At 37.4% G+C, this 26,077-nt stretch overlaps 1 long non-coding RNA gene across 1 annotated transcript in view; it reads left to right on the forward strand.

The window, feature by feature from the left end:
• Window positions 1-24,688, forward strand: part of LOC142408666 (uncharacterized) — a 39,322-nt gene extending 14,634 nt beyond the window's left edge. Inside the window, exons 3-4 of the long non-coding RNA XR_012775371.1 lie at window positions 23,489-23,633; window positions 24,510-24,688. This is a non-coding gene — a long non-coding RNA (uncharacterized LOC142408666). The remainder of the gene's footprint in view (window positions 1-23,488; window positions 23,634-24,509) is intronic.
• The last annotated feature ends 1,389 nt before the right edge of the window (window positions 24,689-26,077 follow it).

Raw genomic sequence — 26,077 nt, forward strand, 5'->3', positions numbered from 1 at the left:
TTAATTCCCCAGGTTTCCTTCTGCAGATCTAACACTATTGTTATGTGCTTTGATTTTCCCTAAGAACAAGTGCACAGCCAAGTCTCTTTATTCCTGAAACGACACTTTGTAGGTTTTGTAGGTAACATACAGGTGAGGATTGATGAAGCTGGGATGTTTCCATGGAAACATGTGAAAAACTTTACTACGTAATGCAAAGTTTTTTATTTAAAAATTATTTAGGAATTCCTAATAATTGGTTAAGAAAGTTTGTATTACATGATTAAGTCTTTCCTTTTCCTCAGTGTTTTGTTCTCTGGTGTAATCAGATTTACTTACTAGTACAAAACAATGCTCTCAATGTTACTCTTTTTTTTTTATTTCTTGCAGTGCTCGGGACTTGGCCCTTACCCTTTTCATTCTGTAAAGTAGTAGCTGATGTACAACATTTGTTGTTCCCTTTGGTTAGACTTTGGAAGTTTTGGCTTCCAGAAATGGCTGATGTCATTTTTCTAGAAATAATCTGTTCTTTGTAAATGTGTAATCATTGAGCTTGCTTGAGCCTTTATTTTTATAAGAAAGAGGAATAGAAGGGGTTTTGTCTGCAGATTTCTGTGCTTGCAGTATTCCACGTGACTTCATGGCCTTACAGGGCTCACCAGCAGTTCGTAATAGAAAGAAATTCTCATTAGAGAAATCATGGAAATATTAAACTTCCCTAATATACAACATATTAAAATATTATGTGCATATAATATGTGTGTATATATATGTGCATATAATATCTTAAACATTTCAGAGAATAACAAGTTCTTAAGTGCACTTACTCTTTGCACTTATCACTGCCCAGTATGTCAGTACTCAAATCATTATAGAGGTTTACAGAGAAATCATCGAAGTGATCAGATCAGACAACCTTTAACTTTTATGGTCACTATTCTTAAATATCAAGGATCAAAAAAGTCTTAAAAATATGCAGTTTCATTCTCATGTTCCTCTTTGGGTTTTTTTGTCAATATAAATCCCTTTATAGGTCTCTGTACCCCATGTGAGCAAACTGAGATTGAGTTAGCAAGGCATACGTGATGAAATTGTGTATACTGCTGGCATACTTCAGTACCCTCTGGTATTGCTTATGCTATAAAGGATAATGCAAATTCAAATGCATCTCGTTTCTTGTCAGTACCCATGGGAACTAGGCAGAATCTCTGTGTCTTCCTGCATAATGTACAGTTCAGTTAGTCAGCTGTATTCATAGCTAATTGGCCATCCTGGCTTCCAACATATTTTATTTAAGGTCTGGCTGCATAGAAGGCTCCTAAGATGTAGGTTGGATGATCTCCACTCTGATTTTAAGATCTGTCCTGCAGGACAGCTCTGCCTGACACACTGCTTTCTTTAGTATATGTTGAGGGGATATAGCATTCCCTGTCTCCACCTTTCCTGAGAAGTGTTGGCCAATGCCTCATGCCACCTCCCAGTAAATGCTCTTAATGAAGAGTTGCAAGAAGGGTTTGAGGGTCTGACACTTGTGAGACACAGCAGTCCGTGATGCCTGGGTCTGTGGCAAGGGTTTTATTCCCTATTATTTCCCATCCCAGAGGAGAAAGTGAGATGGTAATCCACTTCCCTCAGCAAGGACATGAAAAGTGCTTTAAGTTTCAGTGTTTATACACTTTATATGTTTTATGTATATGTTTATACATTTTATCTGATGACCAGGTAAATTTTATTTAAGATGCCTAAGCAGTGTCCAAAGCAGAGATCAGATTAAAAATTGCCCAGCCCGAGGTATTTTTCTCGTGTGATTAGAAAGCCAGTCTACCTCTTGCTTGTTCTCTCTTTTATGGCGGGGAGCTTGCACCCCTTCTGTGCAGTGAACTCCTGGCAGCAGCCATCGGAGCCTGTCCTGTGGTCTGGCTTTACGGACCCTCCTGGAAAGGGTATCTTTTCATTCAAGTCCTCTCAGGTTTGAGAATGGCTTTAAGCTGACAAATACCTCCTAAATCCTGGTTGACTGGCTATGGTAGAAAAAGAGCTGGGCTTTTCCACCTGCATGTTGACAAAGGCTCGGTCCTTCACATATCCAAGCAGACAGTAAGTGCTAAGACCAGAGAGACACTGAAGTTCAGAGCTGTGCTTGTAACTCACGTTTCTGGCTGACCAAGCTCCCAGCCACCATCTCTCCTGTACAGATAGTTAGGCATTGAGTTCAGGGTATTCTGAGTCATCAGGCTGGAACAAGTCATTGGAATACTCAGATATGATGTTTAACACAGTCAGTGTGCTGCCTCGACTTTCATAGGTGGATGGTATTTACCTTATAGTAACTAGGGCTTTTTGAAATACCATTTTTATCACATGAATCCCACAACTCACTTTTAGTGAATATAGACAGAATCCTTCCCCAGATTTCTGTGTTAGTGGCAGTTATGGACTTTGTACCAGTGGGAAGGGGGAAGGCATCGGGGTGGTTGTATGAAAAAAGACATCTTAAAGAATTTAAATCATTTTAATTTAAGTAACTTTTAAAAATAGTGGTTTAGTATAGGCGATCCTTCCTTTTCCTGCTCTATATGTATAACTGTTTTTCTTTCTAGGGAAAAAAAAAAAGTATATTTATAGATAAGGAGAAACACATTTTGTGGGGCAAGTATTGCTTGCTAGTATCTGCCTTACTGTTTTGCCATTTGGATTACGCTATGTAAAAGTGGAGCAAAACAGTAAATTTATTCCACCAAAATTCAATTAGTGCATATGAAATCAAGTTTTCCTGTGGCAAAAATCTGCTAAGTAAATAGAATAACTCCCTTGCATGCACCTGTGTTTGGAATAGCTTGTTATGCTATGGAGAGATGAGTGGCAAGACAGGCATTTTAATCTTCAGACTTGAGATTTCAATTCTAACAGACACTGCTGAGAGCAAGGCTTCCAGGAATTCATGTGTTGTTGTTTCTGGTCTTTGCAAGAGAATTCTTCTCCAAGTAGCACAGATAGCGGCTCACGGTGACTAGAGAACTCCCTCCAGTGGGAGATTTATTGCATGAACTCTACTTGAAACTCTGCTCGTCTAATGACTGTCTCTCTTTGGCAGCAAATGCATCATAAGCTATTAATGTCTTGCTCCCTTTTACCTTTCTGCAATAAATCTGTAAACTTTTATATTTCTTAAAACAAAACTCTGTAAAGCACATTGCGCTTTGCTTCAAGGAGCTGTGGTTTGGTTCCTGAGAGGGATACAGGTCAAATAGCTAAAGGAATTGAACTTGAGGCTTACCTGCTACACCCAAGAAAAAATCGAAAGAAACCAGAAGACTGCTTCCCCGCTGCTATTCCTTATACAGAAGAGCAACAGTGGCACCGGGGCATGAAAATTATGTTTCATGTAAGTTGTGATAGTGGGTTTAGCATCTTCTAAAAGGGCAGCCAGAAACACATGCTGCAGCCTCCTTCAGAATGACACATCCACTACAGAACCCCAAGAACGTTGCATTCTTGTTGGCTTTTGCTCTGTGTCCTGTGCCTCTGGTTGTGCCAGATGCTAGCCTGTAGATCTCTAATTGTAAGGAACAACATGCAATGCCACAAAAAAAGGTTTTGTAATACATGCAACGAGTATTTTCTTGATCTTACATGCAGGTTTTCTGTAGGATTTTGCAGTACTTCCAGAAGCTACTATTATGCATAGTATAATGATAATGATACATACCATATTTTAAATTTAATTTTCTGAATTAAGTTTCATGTTCCTTAGGTTATGATTTGGAAATAGAAATCTTTTGACAACAAAATGTGCAGAACAGGCTTTGACTATAGAAGTTTCCTTATGACACATCTAGTGAGGCACCTCTGCATTTTTCAGTAGTGTCCATCTTCAATGCAAAGATGTACTCCCATCCTGTACTTGTTCAGTGCCCTTCTTCAAGTATCTCAGTTGCCATGTTACTGGGAATTTGTCTTACTAGGGCCTCAATTAATGCTCTTGGATTTCCTTTTTCTTTTTTCTGAACAGGGGAACCCTGGTTGTTCCAAACGATCTGCTTATCTTCTTCAGTTAGAAACAGACTTTTGAAGGAAGATGTTAAGTTTACATTTGCATGGATTACTGCCAAAGGTAGGATAACCTTACAGAACAAGCCCTCATTTTTCTGAGGAAGGAAAAGTCTGTCTTTGAATAGAAGGTAAGCATACCTTCCCTCACTTTCCAACTACATTACTTGATATTTCTAGTTGGCCACACTTTACCAGGTGCACTCCTCTCTCCCAGTCCCTTGTCTCCATTGAAATGGCAGATCTGAGCACCGGCTTTTCAGCTGGCACAGTAACTGCTGCTTCACACTATATATTCTCTGCTATCCAATACCATGATAAAATACTGCAATATGAGGTAAGCTTGGCTTTTTAGGACAATTTCCCTTAAAAATTGCTTTAGAAGCTTGAGAAATACAGTATAATATTTCTATTTCTCATTTTCTTTAATCTAAATAAATAACTGAAAAATACACACCATGTTCTACATTATAGGAAAAGCAAGCAATGTGCAAGCTTCCTGGCCACAGCAAAAAATAAAACAAGCACACACATCTTCTCACAAAAGTACAACTTCCCCCACATAAATAACTGAACTGAACTAACTGAAGTATAAATAAGAATCCTCCTGTAGCCCTCCTTTTCTGTTCAGATAAGATGTACTATGGAAATCAAAGGAGACCCCTTTCAACTGTTAGTAGAACATACTGGCCCAGTGCCTTACCGCTCTATGAGAGGGTGAGGATGCTAAAAGTCCTTTGAAGAACATCTCAGCCAAGCACCTGTGGGATTTTTCAGTTAGCTTTGAATCAAGGCACATGTTTCCAACATGACACTCCTCAATGTTAGCACAAAGATGATATATGGTTTTCATTCTCCTGTTGCCACTGTATCTTAGGCAGCAGGCTTTATTTTAGATTCTCTGCTTACCAGTTGTTCTTCTAAATGCAGAGTTTAAAATATGTTGTAGGAGAAAGACATAAATATGGTTACAAGGCTCCGTTATTGCAGGAGGACATTGCCTGAATTCAGGGGTTATTTCACTAGCACAGTAAGTGTGATTTGTTCTCACAGCAGTTCTGTCCAACGTCGCTGCATACAAGACACCTTGAATATAGTCGTAACCTGGAACATGAGAACTAGCCCTGCTGAGTACACCAAGGTCTACGAGACGTTTGGCACTTACGGGATCTGACACCAGGATCCCGCTCTCATATAGTTCTCAGAAGAAGATTTAGCTTTCACTTTGCAAACTGAAAGCATGGCTGTGGTGATAAAAACCGGACAAGTGGAAAGTTCTCAGGCAGTTTTGAGGAGATACTGTCAGAGCTACTCACACTACATCGCTGTAGTAAGTTACTGTGGAAGCCGAGGGCAAGGAAGGAGCCCTAACCTTGTCTTTGCATACTTGCAGGCATAAGTTTAAAATCAGTATGATTCCATTAACTTCCCCTTTTTAATCTTGTAAAACACACCGCAGTTACAGACAGGTGAAGCAGCGTCTCGTGTTCATGTTCATGCCCGCGCAAAACTGCTCCGCAGATATTGGCTGCCACGGGGACCGCACGCCTCGTAGCACACACTTCCCCCAGCCTCGCTGAGCGCGAGGAGTTGCTGGTCTTGCCATGTCGGTACAATGGACTTCCCCCAGGAAAAACTGCTTGTGTCCAGGCTGTCTGAATGAGGTCAGTTCTCATGGCAACCACATTTTATCCGCAGAAATGTGCATTGTTTTCTAACACTTTCCCCTTTTGTGCAGAGATGATGTAAAATCCAAGGGAGCAGAAGAGCAAGAAAGAAATCTAATTGGCATGCAAGCGGCAAATGCTGTGACACTTATGTACCTTTCACGCTGATCACTATTGTTTCACAAATTATTAAGCAGCCCGAAGTTTTACGAGATGACACGTATGTTAAGAACACTCCATTAGGGTTGCTCGGCAACATGCCTATACAATAGGGGTTTTTTTAGACAGAAGTCAAGTCAACGCAGGATTAGTTACCATCAGATATGGCAGAAACCAGCAACTATATTGCTGTGTGCCTCAGGAGATTATTTCTGTCACTTCATCCCTCCCTCCTTTCCTTCCCCCCTTCTCCGGTTTGAGGAAGCTCCGCAGGGCCAGGGTGATCCCATGGGAGGCTGGGAAGAAGAGAGGAACTGCTTTGTTGGTGGGGATGGCCAGAGCTCCCTGCACTGGCTCTACTCCAGCGACCCCGGTGAGGCTCCTGCCAGCGGGGGATTAGGTGGCATGATGGTGACTGCGACGGTGCTACGCCTGTAACAAGGGAATTCGCCGCTGATGGTGTAAGGCTATGTTAAATCTCCTTTGCAGAACTAGCAGGGGATCGGGCTGGTTTTTTTTCCAGATTTCAAACCCTTTTGAACAGGAGAAAGACACCCCCCGCACTTTTAATGGCATTTTCACTCTTTTAAAAGGGAGCAAAGACTTGCCCTCAGCCTAATAAAAACAAAAATTTACCTTCATTACAAGGACGTCCTCAGTTATGCCAGCCTAAATGTCTTATAACTCCTCAGACCACGAAGCAGAACTGCTGCTAGGAGAAAAGCCTCCCCTACAGAGAACAGCCACTTATTCACTGGGAGGCTGCTTCCAGCGCTGCTCGCAACTGTGCGGCACGGCTCGGTCCAAGTGGGCAGATCTGGCTGTAAAAGTTCTTGCTCTCATACCTTAACGCAATTTCTATGCTTGCGACTTTTATTGGTGCCTTAACCGATTGCTCTCCGCCCTTCGTATGGTATTCGTAAAGCTAGTGTCAGGTACTATAAGTCTACCAGCAAGATTGATCACAAAACCTAGAATTAGAATATTAGTTAGTAAAAACTGTAAAGTACTATATTTATTTTAGATTATTACCTTCTTTGTTGTCATGGGGGTCACTGTAGATAGAAGCCAGGGTAAACAAGGAGAAAACGACAAAAGCCAGCAAGATGAAAGCTACTTCAAGGTTTGTGAAGGGCAGCTCCATGAACTGTTACTGCTTTGCCTAGGAAAAAGGGTAAACGTTTACTCGGCTGGCTGGGGAAAGAGACTGCTCTCAATAGAGTAGTTAAGTCTTTAGTCAGAAGGATACTAGATCCTGGTCAGACTGGTTAAGTAACTTTAGCAGGTAAGGAAACAATACTGCTGGCTGATACAAGAATGCAAGTCCAAGCCCTTTTTACTTAGGGCATAGTATGTACAGTTGCTGTAGGGGATATTTACATCTTGCTTACCCTATTGTGAGAGCCATTATTAAAGTAAAGCTGCACTTAACTGGATGTCTATATCTATCTGTATCCTATATTTATTTTATATGTATTTATGTGCAATGCATTTAATAACAGGAACATATTTTGACTCTGAAAGAGCAGGAAATAAATCCTTATTAAAACAAAAAGGATCTGTAAAGTTCTGTAGGAAAGCATAGATTTTCTTAACAGTAAAACTCCTAGTACATAAAAGGTCTACCTTCTGTGTAGTGGAAAGTTTAACACATATGAGAGAGAGCCCCAGCATTATGACCAAATTACAAATCAAGCCCCAATCAATAGTTAGTCCAGGGATTCTGCCGTCAATGGAAAATTTAAAGTGTCCGGTTGCTCACAGGATTTAGCCCTAAAAAGGAGTCTCCCTGAAATCTCAAAACCAAGAAGTCCAATACATTTGTACAGAGAAGTTGTGAAAAATCAGAAGCATATAAAAAAAATGAAAACACCTTGTAGTATATAAAGGGAAGCCGGCACTTACTGATTGCTAGGAATTTGTGTCTATATTCCATTGGGGTTTCTTCAAAATCATCCCAGTTCCAGAAAATCATTCAGTATCATGGACTGAGTTAATCACTCACAGCTGGAAGGATCTAATGTAATGTGGTTCCCTGATGCTTTTCAGTTGCTGCCTTGCTGGTGGCAGGTACAGTCCACATCGGACTAGAGAGTGGCAAAAGTGGAAGGAGAAGGCACAGCTCAACAAGGTTTTTTTTTTCTTGTACCTGCCTACAGGATGCTGGCAATGTGCAAGCAAACTGAAGCAACAGTTGTAGCAATGCCATTGGGGCAGTCGAGACTGAAGTTTGTACATTGTAAATCATGTTGAATTTTAAGCCCTAGTAAAATATTAACATGACTGTAAACAAGACTAACTAGTATAAGAAAGAAACCCAGCTCAGTAAATGTATCAGCAAGAATTTTAAAATTCAGATCCATACTGGTATAAGCAATAATTATTAGCATGATATGGCTATATTGGCAAGAACCAAACCTGTATAGAAGCAACTTATATGAAAAATGGTCCTTCTGAAGGATCTTTCTGATCACTTTGTGAGGATTTTATTTCCTGTAAAGTCTCGGTCTGAAAAACACAAATACCATTTATACAAACTAAAGCATTGGGCACCTCTGATTGTATTAGCTACATATTAATTAAAGGGGATTTCTAAACTATAATTTTTTAATATTCTGATTGTTCTATTATTTAAAACTATCAAATATTTTGACATTGATATTTTTGAGTTCTGATCTTATGTACAGTGATCTAAACAGGAATATTTCCACAGCAGGCAAAGGAGTGATGCTTATGAAACCCAATGTCAATAACACCTGAATAAAATAGGAGCATGTGGAGATGATTTGATCTCTTTCACATCCAGTGTATCTTCTTCTGGCTCATTTTTGCAAAAAACATTTCATTAGTAGCTATTCTCTCTTTATGATTTCTAAGAGTGAAAACATAGTTACACATATCACAACTTCCCTGTCTATATGATGGGTTAGTTACTTACCCCATTTTATTCAATAAACCAAAGAATCACCTATTCCAGTCAGAGGTAAACTTACACCTGTGTATCTCTTGAAAATTCTATTATTGACTGTATTTATGCATGCTTTTTCTTTGCAACAGATAATATTTATATATCTGCCTGAATTTACATGTGAATGCAAAACTTAGAGCTTTTCCTATATACAGAGTCAAATTCTTCCTTTATCCCATATGTCAATAAAGCTGATGAATCTTTCACACTCTTCGTAACTGATAAAGTTGTGTGCAATTAAAGAAGGAGCCTGATTTCTGAAAGTATGCTACAGTTGATGAGAATTTTTGATATAATAGCCTGCAATTCTTTAAGGAAAGTCATTAAGCAAAACTAATATATTTTGTATTGTTGTGCATATATGTGTAGTGTATTAATTTCTGTAAATGATATTTTTACCTATACGTCATTGAGTAGTTAAATATCAATCATAAAGTTAAATATCAATCATTAGACATTAGGCACAACAAGAAAAAATTAATCTGAACAGCCATCAGTAAAAGAACTGATGGTTGATAATGCTTTTGCAAGCTGCTAAGTCCCATTGAAAGTAGTTGGAATATAAGCTCTGTAGCTGTCTAGCACATCACATTTTTTTCCTCTTCACTGTTGGCACTATTGGTTACCTGGCTGCCATACCTTTAAGAATGGGTACAAGCAGAGCCATCTACTGGTGCTGAGGTATAACTATCACCAAAGAGAAAGACAAAGAAGTCATAAACAGTAAAAAAAATTTAAAAGTGTTAATTCTGAATATATAATTATGTATATAAATACTTAAGTCTGAATTAAGACAACACTTATTAGCAAAAATATGCATCCATCAGAATAAAATTGTAATTTGACTTAATAGTAAACATCAGAGAACATTATAATAAATTACAAAATTGCAATGTTCATCTATTTGTACATTGTCCATTGTACACTGAGAAAATACAACATCTTTCTTCTTGGAGCCTAGTTCAATGGAGATGTGTTCAATGGAAGACCAGAATCCTCTGCCTATGTCCTACCTTTGTCCTGAATAGAGAAAGTATGCGATATTTGTTAAAAATAGGTTTGTGCCCCATATTGAGGTCTTATTAATACTTTATGAAGGCTTTACAAACAGACACAAATTCTGTTTATATGTTTACAATAAAGCTAAAGAACATAGGGGGTTAATCCCTGAAATGTGGCAAATAAAATGTCAAGTTATTTGATATAAATCTCTAAGTGTCTAATCCATAGTGCCTAAGCCATATTTAAAGTTCAAGTTCCTCTTGGTCTTTATAGGAAAAACAGTTAAACAGAAAGAATAAGAAGGGACTCAAAAGCAAACATCTTATTCAGCATCGTCATATGAGAGGGTATCTTCAGAGCAAAACCAGAGCTGCTAGTGTGCAGAAGAGACGTAAGCCTTCCAGTTCAAAAACATTGGGAAGGTGTTCATAAGTAACCTGTCTTTCCCATGGGGTCTGATACGTTTACCTGGAAAACTGCAAGAACTCTCTCTTCTCACCCCTATAAGATGCATCTTCTGCATTTGTTACAGGGACTACTTAGTATAAAGGTTACATGAAACGTTCAATCTTCCTTAGAGGCTGACAAGTCTACCATATTTTTTCAGCTGAGGGAGACCCTTGTTTTAGGAAAATGCCTTTAAAAAAATACCAGTAGGTCAAAAATAGCTGGAAAGCAAAATCTGCCTTTTGAGTATGAATAACTTTTCAAAACATGGGTTATTCACTAAGTTTCTAATATATTTCTCCATCAATAAAAGCAGATTGTAGTGAGCTGGCTAGAAATGAGGAAAAGAAGAATGTGCAGATGTGGGAAGAGATGCTGATGGTGACAAAATAAAGACAAAGGTTGACACCCTTCTAGAGAAATTGCATTAGCCTTCACCATTACTATGTGTTTACAGGGACACTAATAAAATACTGTAAAATTACCTCACTTGAGACAGAGCTGCTGACATTTTCCTGGAGACCAGTGAAAGCCCAGACCTTTTGTAATGAATTCGGATGGGTTTGGAAATCTGATTAACTTGGAAAAAGATAGGGAAGGTCAAGATGATTTTTGAAAGGATGTTAAAAGGTTTGTATTGAAGTATACCCATAAAAATACTCTAAACCAGATGAGACTTAAAGAATGTTCAGTTGTAGCCAAAAGCAAATGATATGTTTTGTGATTTACCAGTTTACCAGGTGGAGGAAATAAAGTCAGCACCAGAACTCGTATTCAATGGTTGTGTAGTGTTTCTTTGTCTGACTTTTTCAAAGAAATGTGTATGAAAAGTAGTTCAATGACCAGATTCTACAGACTTTTATTTTCTAGATGAAATTCTGGCCCCACTGGGATCTTTAGAAAGCTGTTCCATTACCCTGGTGTGGCTTGCATTTCGCTAACTCTGTAGCAGGTTCCTCCACAAATACATTTGTTGACTTTTTGTGGGATAACTGAGAAAATAAGGAATGACTGACTAAATTAATATATCATGGCCTTAAAAAAGGTGAAAGAAAAATGTGAGACTGAAAAGAAAAGAAAAATCCAGCATTTCTCCAATCAAGGCTTTTAACTTAAAAGGTTGTCTTAAACTTAGACAAAGACAGAGTAGAGATTAGAATAGGAACTCGGTGGGAGCTGGACAGAATTAAATCCATAATTTGAAGTCTTACTTTTTTTTTTTTTTTAATCTATACACATTTTTTATAGTCTAGGTTGCTTGTTGTCAACAAAAATATCATTCCTTTTCTATAGGAATGATAAAGTAAAATTGTAGGAAAAAAATGAATATGGGACAGGTAGAAAATATAAAGCAAACATATATTCTACATACCTGTGCCTGTTCCTATGACTGGAAAGAATGCTGCCAGTGAAGTGGAAATATCCTTCATGATAGTGCTTGTATTTAGTATATGCTCTTATTTTTTTTGCAGAGGTACCTCCTTATACACTGACATTGCTGTCATAGCTCTTGTTGATCACTTCTGAAACTGAACTGCGGACTTGACCCTGTAGATAGTACACTCAACCCCCAAAAGTGTCAGAAAATGAGGAAAGGCAATATCCAAACTTTAATAATTTTCTGCTTTAATTAAAATGCAGCTTTGTAACTGACAGATTATTTGATCTCATAAAAATAGTTGACCAAACCAAACAAAGCGCAAGGGTCAAAAAGTGACTTATGAAAGTATAATGTCTACAGCTTCAATCCAGTGATTGTTCCTGTTGCTGATAACATGAGGCACCCACTTTACAAAGACCAAGCTAAGCAAATATGAGCTTTGTAAGATACTAACTTTCGTTATTTGTCTTAATGCAGCGGGACATATAACATTGGTCTCAATTAAATTTCTAGGCATTTTCATTTTTTTTACATCCATCACATAATAAAATTATGCCACACTGCCATTTCTTGAGAAAGACTTATCATGCCTTCTTTGCTTTAAAGTAACAAATATTGTACTAATGAATAATATTATTCATAAATCTACTGTATTTTGTTTGCTATGAACACGTCCTTCAGTTTTTATCATTAAAAAAATAGTAATAAAAGTCAAGCTACATATCAAAAAAAAAGAGTTCACATACTGGAGGGAATGGATCTGAGGATGATTCTACTAAAATGGTTTTTGAGGCACCACCATTAAAGGCATTAAATGATCTGTTAGTTGTTACTGATTTTCTACCCTTTGCTGCTTTTAACTGTCATTCAGTTCTGTTTCTTGGCAGGTCTTTCAATTGTCTAAATATTGAAAAGCTGACTCCTATGCTATGACATTGTTGTAAATTAGCGTCATTTGCTAACTTCAAAATGCTGAGGATCTGATGAGCAGCTTCTTCAGTAAATTATAACCTGCCGAGTCGCTGTGTGCTGTGGTGGGCTGGGTATCCTAATAAAGGAGTTCATTTATTTAAATCTGCTTGGCTATTTATGCAGCATAGGTATATCCCTGGTCGTTAGCTCCAGAGTGAACTGAAAGAGAAAAAACTAAATTAGATACAGAGGAAAAGGTAAGAGAGGGACTGTGGAAGGAACAGCCAGAGAATTACCAGTAGAAAAAAAAGTTGCCAGAGGAATAAGTAAGTGACTACATGTGGAGTGCGTGTATATCAGAGAGGATAAGAACAGCCTTTGGACTTACATATCTGCAACTTCCTAGTTATCTCAGTATATCCTAAGTTCATAGTGGGCATGTTCAAGACTCTTGTTTGCTGAATCTGCTCATTTTGTTTTCTTAACTTGTATTCTAAGCTTATCAAAGTATAACTTAAACCTGATATGTTAGCTGTGAAAAATGCAATAAAGTATAACTTTATTATGGTATACTGAAAAATAGCTAGTTCAATATAAGGTAAGACATTTGCTCCCTTCATAGGGTTTAGCGTTATTAACAATTATATAAAAAATGGGATATTATAGAGATTAACTCAAACTTTCTCCCCAGGCTTTGCTGCTCCTATGGTTAATGCCTGAGGAATGCTCAGCTCAGAGCATACATGCTTCTTCGTTATCTCAGTAAAGAAATGAGCCAACAATGTCAGTGAGTCAGCAAGGCACATAGAATAGCTCTTGCTAAATAAAAAGAAAAGGCTGTTGTATTGCTATAATGTTGTTACAAAAAATGTTGAAGTTACTCTGAGTCTGACTTTTCCTTCCTTATGTTGGCAGGTAAACTGTTCAGTTCAGGGGCATTTTCTGTTCATAGAAATTGCCAGTGACAGGTAGTTTTTCTAGCTCGTCTTGTTTAGGGTTTTTTGTTGGTCTTGGTTTTTTGTTCTCTGGATGTTATATACAATGTCTTTAATATTAAATATACCTATATGTCTTTAACTTTGCTGTCCACATATTGTTCCACGTATTTACCTGCCTAAGCAACTAACATGGATTAAAAGGCAAAAGAACCTGCTGTATTTATTTCTGTGAGATATCGATGACTTTATAACTCGGCAGTGGAGTGAAATTTTGTTTTTAACACTAAATCTAACACTGTTGACCTACAGAAAAAAATCTAAATATGAATGATTTTTTTTTTTTTTTTATATGAGCTTGAGATCCTCATAGGTCAGAATGCAGATGATTCCAATGTAAAACTTGATGATTTTTGTTCTGGCTCATATGACATTCAGCTATACATGTAGTGCTGAGCACATCTTCATAATTTGTTTCATAATGCTTAAAGGCATTTTTTGTGTGAGAATATAATGATAAATAATTGATACGTTTTCTATTACAAAGGAAAGACATGTCCAGTGTGAAATGTGAAGGAGCAGAAAAACTTTTGGAGTGGAAGCAGGGCTTCCCTTTGAGCCATATAGACTTGAAATTGTTTGGTTTTAAGCCATTTGAAAGAAAAGCCTTGTCAAAATGGAATTTTCTGTATCCCAATGACAGTCACATATTACATCAAAATTTGGATGAACTTGTGGGCAGAATAACCATAAAATACCCCCATGCTCAGAAAATACACCTAGGACCTGCAAATAAATTGTAGCAGCGAGATTCTGCACTCTGTGCAAGGCAAGAGCAGAATTAACAAACAAACCCAAAGTTATTCCTAAGAGGATACTCTCCTCCCATTCCCAGCTCAGCCCTTTGAATGGGAAGGAACCCCTGCTCCTGGCAGTCCCCAGGGTACCATTTAGTACCAGCACATGCAAGTGGCAGAGGATGGATCAGCTCAGCACACCTCAGCTCCCAAGCCCAGGAGAGCGCAGCCCATCCCCGTGCACGTCATGCCAAAGCACCTTGCGGTAAACCAGCTGCCAGATTGAGACTGTCACGGTAGCCTGGGATGTTTGGCTGGTTTTACGCCGGGAAGAATCAGCCTGCCAAGCTCTCTGCAACAAATATCTGATGCACGGGGGAGAGAAGGGTTCCTTTGTCCTCTGTTACAAATAAAATTGCAATATTGTAATAGTACATCCTTTAATCTAAGTGACTGGTTTGATTGTTACTTTGTGTGCTGTTTCCACTAGCATGTTTTGGAGTTTTATTGAATTCGTATGGAGCGATATTTGCAAAAAATGTATACCAAATGTTCTTTCCTTTAAAACAGTATGAATTAAGTAGTAGGCAGAAGAGATCCCTTTAAGCGAAACTCTACTTTTCAAACTTAATTGGTTTAAGTATATTGGCTTAATTGGTCAGAATTTCCCTCCTTTTTTTTTTTTTTTACGGACACTAGCAATAGGGATATATAAATATTTTATTAAATCAGAAAAGTAACTTTATAATAAGTGAAGTATCAGGAAAGAAAGATCATCAAAATGCTAATTAAAATGAATATGATATTTTGTTTTCATCCAGAATCTAAACTTAAAAAAGAAAAAAAATAGTTAAAAATATTAAAAAACCCTCTTTGTTTTGTCTTGTTTCTCTTTCCCTTTTAGCAACAATCAGAAAACCTTTCTGCCCATATGTCTAAGCTTCTGGATGGCTATACATCAGCAGAGGTCCCCAGTGATCCAGTCAACCTTTCTAAGAGGAGCTTGATTATTTGTAATATGCTATGTGTAAATCGTGGGATGTGGGATATGCCAACAACTGAAAACCAGTAATTTTCCAACCGTGATATTTAGCATTGTTGAAGTATCCTCCCTCCAGGTTAAGTTTCTCTGGTCCAACTTTTGTTTGGGTGTATGTATCACCCTTATCACACTACATGAGCCATGTGCTTTCCATTAAGCACCATGACTAATAACAGTCCTTCATTCTCAGCCCCTCCCTTGTTCAGAGGTGAATTGCATGCCCAGCAGCATTTGGGTAAGGTTTTTGTTTGCTTCTTTTCTCTGTAGACACATTGTTACACATTTCTCTTTAGAAAATTTGTATTAGAGAAGTGATTCCAGGTTGCTCCTTGGGCAAAAGTTGATAAGCTTTATGGTAGTACATAGGATCTCTTGGACTATATTAAGCAGAGAGACTAAAACCAAACCTTTGCAATTGCATAAAGAAATCTTTCTGAATTTCTTTCAAGACCCTAAGTGTTTGGGGTTATTTTTTATTTGTTTGTTTTTAAGCATATATAACTGAGGCCACATCAGAAAATATACAGATCCCATCTGTGAGATATTAGAAGACATAAAGGGGAACTACAACATCTTCCATTCCGAGTCAGTGCTAATTATCCTTTAATTTTAATATTGAAAGGATTGAGTATAAAATTATGACCTGATTTTGCAGTGTAGTGACACTTTTAGCTTAGATCATATCAATAAGAGATGGTGTTCATCACTTCGTAGGAAGCATGACTCACTTTCCAGTATTTTTCAGCAAAATATCTGTATAATATTAAAAACTTAAATAAAAAAAAAAGAAAGCACAAAATAAGGAAATATAAATGTGCTGACTTGGTAATTAGTTAGAAAAGAAAGAATTAAAACCAATTTTTTTTAACCTGACTCATCTGGATATGCAGTTTTATGGTCTGTATTATCAACAGATAATATCTTTGCTTTGCCAAATCAGGTGACTGCTCACCTACTAGCGTGACGAGGAAGGCCATGTTTATTTTTCCATGGCCAGACTATTTATTTGTGGGGCACATCTTGCCTGGACAGAGGTTTCCTGTTTAAAGCCACAGCTAGAATGAAGTTAGGGCTTGGTAACAGCAAGTTACACTTGGGTTCCTTTTTTCCCTTCTCTGTTTTCTCGCAGTTGTCTAGAGTTTGATTTTTCTCACAAAAGCTTTGAAACTGAGAACACTTCACAGCAAGGAAAACTCTGCAAGTATTTAACCACTTGGAATGAGCATTTACAGAGACGTTTTCATACTCGCAGGCATATCCATATGCGATGCAAATGATGTGTTCCTAGTACATAAAAACAATATTGGAGTTAGTAAGTAGATTTATGTCGGCTTTATTGTATCATTAAAATGATCAGGTAGAAAAAGGTCTGGTAGCAAAAAGCCAGAAAGGTGAATTTTCTTTTGAACTAGTGGTAAATGACTTTTACTAACTAATTTTTTTAGGGTTCAGTTTGACTGATCTGCTTATCTCAGTGGTATTGAGAGGACATAAAGTAGCTGGAATTGGCCAGTAGTGAATCCTCCTACGTTGGCAGAAGACAGTGGAGATAACATATCTGCTTCCTGCAGCCACAGCGCACAAGCCAGCACCATTCCTCGGACAGATCCACAGTCCGGTAACGCCTGTATACGAGGTCTGGGCAGCATGGGGTCTGCCGACACCTAACTCTCAATTCCTCCGTTACAGCTAACTGGGTATCGGGCTAAAGCACTAAGCTGGCCTTTCAAGTATCCTCGTACACTTCCACTGATATATGAAAAGGATTAAATTTAGTTTTCAATCCAGTTAAGTGTAAGTCAAGAGTGAACAAAGCTCTATTTGTGTGACTTAAATTACTTTAATGTATCTAATGAGAATTTCTGGGAATAATTTGGACTTGCATAATGAATAATGGGATATGCTTGCTGATTTGATCTTACAGTGACACATATACTTGTTCAGTTGAATCCTTTTTTTTATAAAACATTGTTATATCTGTCAACACTGATACCTTATTTACAACTATCTCCAGTTCCGTGAAAGCTTGAAGGAGATATTTTGGAAACTCATTTTATGCCTAGTACTGTCTGGACTCCGTAGATGTCACTCTTTTGACTATTTTAATGGTGGTATTTTGCTCGTAAATGAATATGAAGGGGGCATTATGATTCATCTGCTTCTCTGGGTGCTTAAAAATACATTACGAAATAAATATACAAAGATATGATTTCACATGCAGGATTATCTACTCTCCTTCATTTACTGCCATTATCCTAGGAGCAGTAGGTAAAGTAATAGTTGACATAAACATACACTTTATAATTTTCTCAGAATGCCAAAGAAATCTGTAATTACGGGTGTGAATCAGTCTTATGCTTTTTATATATATTTTGGTATCTCAAAAGGAAGTAACTCTGCCGTTTCCCCCAACTGAATGTTTAAAAAGTTCCATCCCACATACTAAAAAATCAGTCTATGGCGTTTTAATACAAACATATTGTATTTGTCTTTAAGCAGTTTGGGACAGCCTATCAGTTTGGGCTTCCTTGCTCTCCGTTCAGCCCACCGAGACTAATGTGCACACTGAAATCAGTGAAGTCAAAACAGAAGTAGCAGCCAATTATTTTGGTATTCTACTGTTTCCCTTTCTTGCCTCCTTATATTGCATGTGGTCTGCTGTGACCAAAATGCTTGTCTGAGACCTTCCTGGACTGCAAATTGGCAGCCATAAGAAATTTGACTGAAATAGCTGGGGCTCCAGATTGGCTCCAGTTTTTACTCTGCTGCTGAATCTCAGATGGCAAATTTATTTGGAGGTTGCTGCTTGCTTTTGTAACCCACTGAGAAGATCCTACATACCTTATACAAAAATACATAGCCGATGATATTTTGATATAAAAATTACTACAGCCAAGTACACTTCCAAGATATTTTTTTAGAAAAATCTGTATTCGTTTGTTCCAATTGATAGATAAACCTGTGTGCAGTCAGAGTTTTTGAGCTATTACTGTAGAAAATTGTACCAAATAAGCTAAAAGAAGAAATGGTAGTAGGATACAGAAAAGCCTGTAGGTTGGAGGAATAAGTTTTCTTCAGATTTCTATTGTGAGAAATAACTATCGGGAGCTGATGAAAACTGTTTTTTCCTTGAAGACAGCATTGTCCCAGTGTTAACTCATTTGGGGGAGGCAAATGCATAACGACACAATGTAAGAACAACTCGATTTCGTGCAGCCAGCTGTTGGGTTTAGATGACATTTTAGGACTATACTATGGTATGCAAAGCTCATTGACAATGGCTACTTAATTCAAGTTACTCTGAGCTATCTGTATGCTTCTTATCAGTTTGGCATTTACGCTAACAGTTTATAGTTTATATCATATGCAGTACCTACAATTGCAAATGACCAAACCAAAGTTGAAAGGGGTAACAAAACTTTGTATTCCCACAGTATTGACATGCTATAATCAGCTGAAAGGGTAGCGTGTATTCAAGTAACCTTTTGCCTGCAGAATGTAATTTCCATTTTCAGTTAGTTTACATTTCAGGCAGTGGATGAAATTTGGTTTTGCACTGTCTACTAGAGATCTAGTTTTGTTCCTTGGGTTTGACCTCTGAGAGGAGAAAGTAAGGAATACTAAAAAAAATGTTTATTCAGGAGTCTCAAATTTTCTAATGCCCACAGACCTTGCTGAATTTGTTTTCCCTGATCTTTACTTAGAGAATTAAATTAACTTAAACAAATATGGTGTCTTTTTCTATTTGACTGAAATCAGAGAATGGCATTTTAATTATTTTTAAAGGGAAAGAGACAATTTGGTTTTAATCAAAGGACGTATTTATTGAAAATTTGGTAGAAGTAATTCTGATAAGTGCGTTAAAGGAGAACTGAATTGAAAGAAAAGCAGTTGTTGAAGAGCTCTATCCATACATAAGCACCTTGGAAAAATTCCAAACAAAGACGTTGTCATTTATAAACTTTCATAAATTTAATTTAATATATTTATTAGAACATTCCTGTTATTGATAGCGGGCTGTTTTACTTTATAACCTCCTGACTTTTTAATTATTGCAAAGGTTTAGGACTGTTCTCTTAACTCTTGTAAACATCCATGTCTACGTGAACAGTCATATGTCTTTGCATGTATTTTTCTTCCCAGCTCCCAGGTCCTCTGTTTTTTTTAATAGTTAGGACAAGCGTACACATCCCCAGCTTCCAGGGCACAATCCTCATGATGTTCCCTAACCCCTTAGTGAAGCATTTGTACTCATAAACCAGCCGTCCAGTCTCATAGCTCAGAATGAATCTGAATTCAGTACATTATCACAAGAGGGAGCCCTTGTCAACACCAAATTCTGAAGTTCAGTACACGATTTTGCAGAGCTCATTGATCACTTTCCAAGAGAAATGTAGGTTCTGTGCATATGCAGTGAAAGTCGTTTCACACTAGAAGCGGACCTTCTGAGACAGGTTATATGCGAACTGACTTTTTACGTAAGGAAAAAAGCCTAGAAACTATGGTTGAGAATTTGAGTAAGTTTGAATTGTGATTTTTAAATTATTTCTTTTTCTACTCGTTACTGTGATATTCCTGTTAATAATGAGATTTTATTGAGGAATGCAGGTAGAGCCTTCATTCTGGGAAATCATAGTAAGAGCCTTCATAAGAGATGCATAACAGCCTTCATCATATGAGGATTACCTGCGTGTTAGTGACTTGTTACTGAACTTTGGTTTTTAAGTTAAAATGAGTGCAGAGGTCTATGCAATATGGGAATAAGTTCAAAATGAAAAAATAATATTAAACAGATCTGCTTGTATAAATTAGATTGCTTCATCCTACTTGTGCCTTTTATTCTTTCAGTGAACAAAAATATATTTAGATAACTTCTTGATTCCATTTGGGAATCAAGGTGGAGAAAAAATACAGATGTGGAATAACTATGGGAATTCCATGTTGTTCCATCAACATTTCATAAGGAGTTATGGACATCTTGCGTTTTGTCACAAGCTTTGAGAAATACAAGCCCCAGAAAATCCTAAAATGACATCTGCAAATTATTTCCATAATGCCTCAACATTTAATAATTTCTTTCAACCCTAGAAAGTCTCTCATTTATGCATTCAGCATTCAGACTTGAGCACCAGTCTGAGAGCTGGGATTGTGATCAGTCATGGTGACCCTTCTGGCTTACAAAAGATGGCTGGTCCACAAAGGTCCATGTTAGGTTTGGAATTTACTTATTTGTAGGAGTGATGCATCAAAGAGAGAAGAGAAGGGTGGTGTTTTACATATTAAACCTGTTCTGAGCGTGTATTTCACCCAAGTCCAGTAAATATCCTTTGGAATCAGTTTTTGTAGAATATATACAAAGATGTAATAAAACTCTAACATTTGAGCTGTTTATAGGTTACTAAATCAAATGAGGTTTAAGGCAGTGAAAGGTGCACATAAAAAATTAACCCATTATGGGATGATACTTCTGAGGTTCAAAGCATGTTATCCTGATCTTTCTTTGATCCGCAACTGTATTATATAAATGAATTTTAAAAAGGGATCATGTGCTAGGAGTAGAATTTGTATCTGGAGTAGTATCTCAAAATCATAAAAGCCAAATCATACCCTTCACCCCCGCCCCCCAGTATTTCTCAGTCTTCCTAATAAAACCAGGAGGCAAATATAATCTCTTTCAACTTCCTTATTTATTCCCTATAAATGTATTTTGAAGTCCGAAGTATTATCCTTTCAGATGCTCAATTTGCTTTTCTGGAAATAATTGTTCTTGACTTCCACTGAATTCATTTATGAAACCTACGTAATGTGAAACATTTTAGAAGAGAGAATTATACTAAGTATTCTTATTGGTATATATATCCTTAGAACTAGATGGCTGAGAAAGGTGTGACCTTAAATTTTCTCACATCTGCATATGTGACGAATGTAATGATGTTAACTTTTGTATGTGTATATGTAGAGAAATAATCTATTGAAACTACCTGATAGAAAACAGTACAAATATTTTCGGATAGCAAGGGGTATGAGGCTAGAGCATTATCACTCTGATTTTTTTCAGAGATTTTTATTTTTATTCTTGTGAAAAAATCAATATTATTGTCTTGTCAGTTGCAAACTATCAATGGGAATCTAATCTGTGTCAATTTGAGGCATTAATACATTCTGAATTATGTTTTCTAAAAAACTTTCTTTCTTCAATTTCTTTTTTCCTAATTTTAGGCACTGCTTTACAGGGGAAAATATTCACTCTGGTTTAATGTTAATTGTTTTGCTTTGTGTGAGAAAATTAAATGTCTCATAATGTTATGGTGTTATCATGGTGAAATTCTATATGTCGTTGACTGGCGAATAATCTTAAACAAAATAGGAAAGGATAGTTTTAATTTGCAGATTTCTTAAGCACACTTGTGTCTAACCACTTTAATACATGAGGTCTTACACCTCATAGATTTCAGGTAGCTTCCAAGTATTTTACCCAAAGGCAGAGCATTTCTAGGCTGCATTAGTAATGATTCTGTGTCTCCTCTCTGTCAGTCACATAATTATTGCTTCTTCACCATTGAGTGCTATTGTTCTTCAGGAAATTAAGGAAAGGTTCCTCTTCATCATCTAGAAAAGAAAAAAAACAACTCATTCCCTTCAAAAAAAACATTCCTTCCTATTTCTGCTGTGTTGTGACCTATGAGAACTGTCATACTTCACTTGATTTTGTGAATAGCACCTGTCTCATCTGCCTGTGAATTATCTAAGGAACAGGCAGACTGCCAGTGAGAATTTTCTTATTGTCAGTAATATTATGATGAGTTTAACAATCCATACAAATCTACAGAATTATAAGAATCCTTACTATTAACCGCAAAATGTATGTGAAAGATTCAAAATCATCGGAGAAGCATCTGCTTTTAGATTTGGTTCTAAACTCGGATCTTCAGCCAGGTTTATGAAAAATGGTTACCATCTTAGGAGAGCCTGAGCTCAGCTACAAATGAATTAGCTCTGTTTTGGAGCAGAGCAGAATGGTCTTTAAGTGATAACCAAAAATTACACAAGAGATCTATGGCAAGCCAAAGACTGAGCCCATGTCCTCCGAGTCTTTGACTAGCATCTCTGCGCCAGTGAATTTTGCTGAGGCTAGGGACTTTGAAAATGTTTGGGACCTCCTTTTGCAGATGCGTGTGAGTGACTTCACCAGTGGCTAGGCTTGCCATCTAGGTAAGATGGAAGAAGCACACAGAAGGGAAAGGATAAAGTGGAAAAAAAAAGTGCTAAGTAGCGCAGCATCGTTAAAGTCTTTATCCCTTGGCAATGCACCAGTGCTAGTAAGGAAGAGGTTAGGTCTGAGATGATATGTGGATGTGAGGAGAAGCAACAACTGTCCTGAAAGGCAAAGAGCACTCCGGGTAGAAGGGACAAGAGGAGAGGAGGAAGCATGAGCCCTCTGACAGAAGTCAGCTAGCAATGTTGCTGGAAACACAGGAGACAGGGCTGGTCTGAAATGCAGTAAGGGGGAAGAAATAGAGTTGTGGGAGGTTTTAGTGCTTCAACAATGTTCTGCAACATCAGATTTTTCTCCAGTTAAGTCAAGCTAAGAAAATTATTGTTGCTATCTGAAACAACAAGAAAGGGTGACAGGCACAAAGAAAATATTTTCATCTGGATTTTTAGAGAAAGAAAATTAGAATGAGAGAGTTACTGGCATTATCTAGCAAAGGCAATATTTTTCACAACTGAGTGAATTTTTTTTAAAGACTTCTTCCCCTGCTTTTTCTTTTTGATCTGCTGTGAATGCACTGAAGTGGATATATAATGCATATTCAACATAAAGACAGAGTTAGGTTTCCTGACTTTTAGAAGAGGGAGAAAAACAGGACTGCATGAAAGAATGTGGTGGAGAACTAACTCTTTTATTAACAGTGCCTAAGGAATCATTCAATCTGGGCATTTTATCACTTATGGAAAGAAAAACCTCAGATATCGCTATAATAACTCCTTTATTTCTCTAGCATTTCAGTACATCATCCAGTTTTCAAGTGAAGCAGAAGATAGGATCAAGTTGCAAGATGCTTGAATATTTTACTATATTTTTTAAAAAAATGTACACACTCCAGACTGACAGTAATGCCAAAACTTGTCTGTGATTTTCTTCCAGTGAAAATTAACCACTTCGGAGTAGGAAAAAGAAGAAAAATAACTTTGCACTCAGATACATACCCGCACCTATGTCCAGTGACAGTCACACATCAATGAGAAGGCAGAATTTTACACATCAGTTGCCACAAGTGATGGAGCTTTGGGTAAGGATGTGTACACCCCAAGGCCAAATACTACGATCATTACTGATGTAAATGAACATCTTATGTCATGAATGGTTGAATGAAGTTACGCCATTATTTGGTTCTCCATAGAATCAGGTATCCGCAGAACTTCATCAGGCTCTGACATTGTCTAGCAGTTCCACTTGACCTCCTAATTCAGGGATATTTGCTTTTAACAGAATTAGAGTATTTCATTCTGTTTCTAACCAAAACTAAATAATTCAAATCGGCTCAAAAATTACAAGGCATTTTACTTTGTGTATCTTAGCCATTTAGCTAATATTATAGACTATTTCTTGTAAAGTTTTATATTTATTGTGAAAAATTCCTACCAGAGGCAAACTTAAAGATATTTTCATATTTCAATTAGAACACACTATTTTTGTCTTTTTTAAAAAAATATTTGTGTGAGGACTGGTTCAATCAGGGATTAGTAATGGCCTATAAAGCTGTTCAGATCTAGCTCAAGTCACTGTGGAGAGCTGCTCTGCTTTGATAGTTTAGCTTTACATATTAGCTGGGATCTGGTTCAGCTGGCCCATTAACAATAGATGATGTATGGCATATAATATGATTTTTATGCCAGTCAAAATTGTTATGCTAGGTTTATATGAGAAGTCTAAAAGTATAGTGTGCCAAACAGCATGTGCTGGGAAATATTCCCAGTTCAGTTACCTTTTACACATATGTGATGTAAAAATGGTGCTTTTTATTTTTGAGTATTTTAATGTACTGTCAGGGTAAAAATGAGCACCAAGAAAGAAAAAAGAAAATGTTCTACTCCAGAAGGTTTTTTTATTTTCTGTTTTCTTATGTCTCATTTAAGATAACTGAGGAAATTATTTGCTCATCTAGGCACACTTCAAAATCACTCTGATGCTTCTGAATGGACCAAAATGCTGGTGCAAAAATCATCAATAACGGAGCACACTGACAGTCTGACACTGATGCATTGCAGCAACTCCTGAGGAGACATTGTGACACATTTCATCTCTGTATGAGGAAAACGTTATGATGTTAATATAGGTATAACCTACAATATAAATTTAAATAAATCATGGAACTGTTACTCTGTACATACAATAGAGAATTTAGTTTTAAAACATTAATAACACAGCAACTTCATTTTTCTTTTCACACTTCCCTACAATATAAGCAAACTGAGAGCATTGACTTTAGTGTTAAATATTCATTCTGAGGCAAGGAGATTTAGTGAAACAATTTCTTTTACTATTTATGGGAGTTGATGTGGTTAACCCCTGTTCAGATGTCATGATGAATTTACTTTTGTATTTCTGAAATTATCATTTATAGTACAGAAGGGCTAAAGACTACAATTAGTAGTCTTGAATTGAAAAGGAAAAGAATTACAAATGCCTTCACTTACAGATAAAAACCATTTGGAGAAAAAATTGTTTTGACATTCTCAAGGAGACACTGAAGGCAAGTAAATATTAAATAGTAGGCCATTTTACCTAAGCTTCTTGTGTACAATTTTATATTTTCTACTTCTTTTCCAGAAAATATGTAGATTTTCCTACCAGTTTTCATAAGGTAGGAGTATTTGGATGTAAAATCTGGTCCTTTTAGTTGATGGTTCAAGTTTGAATTGCAACATTAAAATCCTTTCACCTAATTTTTGTGAATTATCCCCAATCGCAAAATTTTTGCAAAGTTCTAGAGCAGAGACAGGTACGGAATAGGCAGCTATGCTACTGTTAAATCTCTTGCTTCTTCCCCCCCGCCCCCAGGCAATGGGCTTTATAACTTGTATAACTAGTACACTGAAGATTTGCGTGCTTTGAAATCCAAACATTTCCCAAGTGTTTAGGTTCAGTAGAGCATAGGCTGGCTTTTAGCTGTATTTCATCTCTTCTTACCAAGAAGGACAGGGAACGACCTGACTCCACCTGAGTGCCATATCCATTAGACATGCTTCGTTCATAGCACGGGCTGCGCTGAACGCAGTGACAAGTGCACCCTTCCTCAACACCAGGTCACTGGAAGAGCGAGCAGTCCTGTCGCAGAGCAAAGTAGTGGCTGGAGTGCTCATCCAAGAAGTGGGTCTTGCTGTCCTAAGTAAGTTTAGCTCAAAGTCCTGCTTAGAAACAAGACTGGGGTAGGGCTTTCATCTCTTGTCACTGGAAGTTTATGATGAAAGAATTCAGAAAGAATAAATATGAGGGAAACTGACTCTGTATCCTCAAGATGAGCTCCCGATCTCAGAGGCTGGGCTGTGTCCCAGCCCATACTGTGAAAGGAGAGCACTGTTTGCCTTGGCACTCTGAACCTTGATCTGAACCATGCAGAAGATGTCTGCTGCATCAGTCCCTGAGGTCTAGAGTGGGGATCTTTGCTGGAGCATGCTATGGGTCTCTTCTGGCCACATCTTTCAGATTCATCCCAGAGCATGGGGTTAGAAT

The sequence above is a fragment of the Mycteria americana genome, chromosome 4 (assembly GCF_035582795.1).
Source record: "Mycteria americana isolate JAX WOST 10 ecotype Jacksonville Zoo and Gardens chromosome 4, USCA_MyAme_1.0, whole genome shotgun sequence".
NCBI classification, from domain to species: domain Eukaryota; kingdom Metazoa; phylum Chordata; class Aves; order Ciconiiformes; family Ciconiidae; genus Mycteria; species Mycteria americana.